The sequence below is a fragment of the Bidens hawaiensis genome, unplaced genomic scaffold (assembly GCF_021521415.1).
Source record: "Bidens hawaiensis isolate Kalapana, Puna unplaced genomic scaffold, B.hawaiensis_p1.1 tig00014524_1, whole genome shotgun sequence".
NCBI classification, from domain to species: Eukaryota; Viridiplantae; Streptophyta; class Magnoliopsida; order Asterales; family Asteraceae; genus Bidens; species Bidens hawaiensis.
This window is the reverse complement of record NW_027492266.1, coordinates 482,661-486,784: the sequence shown is the minus strand read 5'-3', so window position 1 is coordinate 486,784 and position 4,124 is coordinate 482,661.

Sequence of the window (4,124 nt, the reverse complement as noted above, 5' to 3'; positions counted from 1 at the left end):
ACGAACTCAATTCTAGGCCACACATTTAAATAAATGAATTGGAATATGTGGTTGAGATTAAATCTGACAAAAAAGTCAAACAGGAGAGAGAATAACTATGTACAGTGATTACACAACTTTAAACGTCCGTTACACACATGTAATAAGTTGACTCGGTGCGTAAAAAATTCTGTAATTTTTTTACGTATATGTAACCTACATATATTACGTATGTGTAAAAAAATTTAAAAAAAAATATTTTTACACTGAGTTCTTTCGAGTTCTTAAAACTCAAAGGGGTTCTCATTTGAAACCTCCCCTATATGTATGTGTGTATATATATATATATATATATATATCTACCTATTCTAATAAAGTAAAATAAATGTGGACACTTGTCATGTTTTGGTTAATTCTCATAATTTTTTCCCTCCAAAACTAATATACCCTAATATATGTAATAAATCAATAATTATTCACTTTCTTTTTACACTATATTTATATAATATCTTTATATTTTTATAAATATAAATATTAACATATTAATTTACTATATATTCAAATTACTTGGTGAATTCCAAAAATTAACAACAAATCATGTTTCTCAAATAAAAATTGTTTCGGGTTTTTTTGTGGAACTTAAATTTGATTTTATAGGTCAAAAGTTGGTTTATAGATTGTTTGGTACAAGTTAACTACATTTTGGTCAAAATTTGTTTGGGTCAAAAATGAAAATTTTGAGTATTTTTAAAAGTTTGAGAATGCAAAATAGATTTATCATCAAATTTGTTACGAGTTCAAAGTGTTGACTTTAAAATGTCAAAAGTATGAAAGTTAAAATTTTAAACATGATTCGGGTTTCAAATTTATTTTTAAGGACATTTTTTGAAATAATCAAAAGGTTCGGGATTTGACAAACTAACTATTTCCCCTCAACTATTAAAATTTAAGAAAACATTGCGAATACTTTCGACATGCCAACCCCATGCCTATCAATGCTTAACTTTTATCAAATTTGCAATATTTATGTCAACATTAATTTTTCTTTCAATGGTGATCAGAACACTGTATGGGAAGCATGACATGCTAAACTATGCTCAAATGAAACAAAAAATTCACAAAATTGAATGGGTTAACATGTTTTTTATGTTGGCATTATGACAAAGTCGAGAAGCCCTCTGAAACTTATCAAAATATTTTTCATGGTGTGGCTCAGAAAAACATAGTTCTTGAAGAATATCCATTGTTACAATTTAATGTTCTACTTTCCTTTGATGGGTGGTAAATTGATAAATATATCAATAAAGGTAACACTCCTTTTGTATTTAGTCTGAGTGGTTAGAACTACTATCGTATGAGAAGTCTTATTCCGAAATTAGTTCATAACCAAAATTCTTTCAATTATACATATATGACACCGAGAATGAATTTTTCAATAGAAAGAAGCATTCTCGGGTACGTTTTTGCACGGGCATTTTATTATTAAGTTCATTTAAAAAAATCATTTTGTGATATAAATAAAATCAATTTGATGTACACATTGTATAGATACAAGCATAGATGTAATACAATTTTTTTCATATACGCTATGTAATTATTTTTTTACTTATAATTTTATAATTTGAATTATCACGTGTGTGACACGGGCTCTAAAACTAGTATGTGTGTGTGTGTGTGTGTGTGTGTGTATATATGCACACACACATACATACTTTTTACTATAAATTTATATATATTATTGATTTAACCTAATATAACTTCATAAATAAATTAATTAAGTAATAAAAAAATGGTTTTACTCGTTTAAACAAATCAATCTGTTAAGCTTTCAAAACAAGTTTTTGTTATATATATATATATATATATATATATATATATATATATATATATATATATTGTTAACTTGGCGTTTTGCATGTTTAAAAATCATAAAATAACTTGTAGTAATATATAAATTGATTCCGTTTTAACTCACTTTATTACTCTACTGTAAAATATAATTAACGTCTTACAAATCCCAAATCCGTTAAGCCCATCATGTCATGCCTTGTTTGTTTATATCATTAGAATATTCATTTTAGTTATGCCTTTAACACTAGGCTTATCGTCGAGACTCCTTGTGGAATTAACTAATGCGTTCACTTTAATCACCTTCCCTGTCAAACCCCAACATATGCGGAAATTTCGTGGCACGAATTGTTGGTTCACAGCCCACAAGGCACTAGCATACAATATTAGTGACAATATCTAATTATTTTATTAAATTCAAATCAAGTATACAGTATTCAAAAGAAATTACAAATAAAACTAAAACAATTAAAATAATAACATCTTGTCTTTTCATTAATAACCTAAAGTTTTTTCTAAATGATCTTCAAACACTTCAACCATCCAAAGAATAACCTGCAATATGCGTACAAAATAGATGTATTTGTTAACAACACATGTTGAGTAAGTAATCACCAGAATTTTGACACTAATAATATAATATGTAAGAAATATGCAAATCAATATTGTGAGTGTCAACAATTAAATATTTAACAAATAATGAGCAAATAATTGTTGTCAGTTGGTCATTGCCTAGTGAATCAGACTTTGGCTACTAAGACATAATAAATATAAATAAGGTGTTGGTTTACTATTGCCTAGCGAATCGGGCTTTGGCTACTAAGACATAATAAATACAAATAAGGTGTCGGATGACCATTGCCTAGCGAATCGGGCTTTGGCTACTAAGACGGGTATGATCATACTTTAATGTGATTATGATGGACCTCTCCAAATGCGATAAAATAAACAAGTAAGCAAATAAGCGAGTAACATTTAATCATGCAACACAACAAATCATGATTTGCTAGTTTAAATGAAATAAATGAATTGAGATCATAATATGTTTAATATAATATGGTACGCATAAAGTCCCCAAAATGGTTTTAAAATCAGTAAAACAGGGGAGTGATTACTCACCTTAATGATTGGTGAGCTAATTGATAAAATACGAATAAATAACGAATCCCGAGCCTTAAGAGAGCTGAATGATCTGACACGAATTGACCTGGAACTTTGAGACAACAAACTAGAATTAAAAACGAGAATTAGCCACTGGAGTTAGATCAAACGCATGTGTAAAACCCAAGTTATGAGGTTTTTAATTTTAAGCGAGCTGGTACTGTTTAGAATCTGAACTTCGAGTTGGGAGTCGAGTTCTGACCAGTAAACTCAAATTTTCAAAACAAACATAAAAGTCTTCTGGTCCGAAAGCTAGTTTTGACTAGAAGATAGAGTAATTGAAAAACCATTTAAATTGACTTTTATGCCCTTAAACGGGTCGGAATCAAATTGACCAAAAATCCCTCAATCACTGAAATTGATTGATAGCTTTTGTTAATAAGATGAAAATACACATTTTATCAAAAGACAACTTACCCGAAAAGATTAAGGAACAAGGAGATAAACAAGGTCAAAATGTCTTGAACACCAAAGTCAAATTAAATGAAGAACTTGAATAAACTGACAATGGAGGAGAAAATTTTTGAGATTTACAGAGATGGTGGCTGATTTACAGATGTATTTAGTGTTTAGGGTTGCGTTTTGATTAAGTATTATGGGTTATAACTTGTTAATGATGTAATTCACCCGATTAGAAAACGAAATAAACTATTAATGACAAATTGAGTTTAATAACTAACAAAATTCATTTTTGTTCTTTAGCGAATGAACTTGAACATGTGATAATATTATATGACTTATATTGGGGCTTAAATTTTGAGATTTGGGTCGGTTTAGGAAAGATTTCAAATTAACAAATGAATAAACGAGTAAAACGAACTCAATCTGCTGCAAATGTCTCCCCATGCCACGTAGCCACAGTAGGGGGGTCTCCCCGCATGGCGCGGCGTGGAGGATCTTCAACATGCTTCAAAATTAATAAGTTTGGTCCCCAAAGTTTATAAAATATCATTTTAGCCCTTTTTAAGTGAATTTAAAGTTTCTTAAGCATTGTTTGACGAATTTGAAAGTTGCAAGGGAATAAAATAAGTTTAATAAAGTTAAATGCTAATAAATTTAAGATTTTATAAATACAAAAGATCCAAATTACATTCTCGAGTCGTGTAAACGAATATGAATAATATAAAAAATTCGAG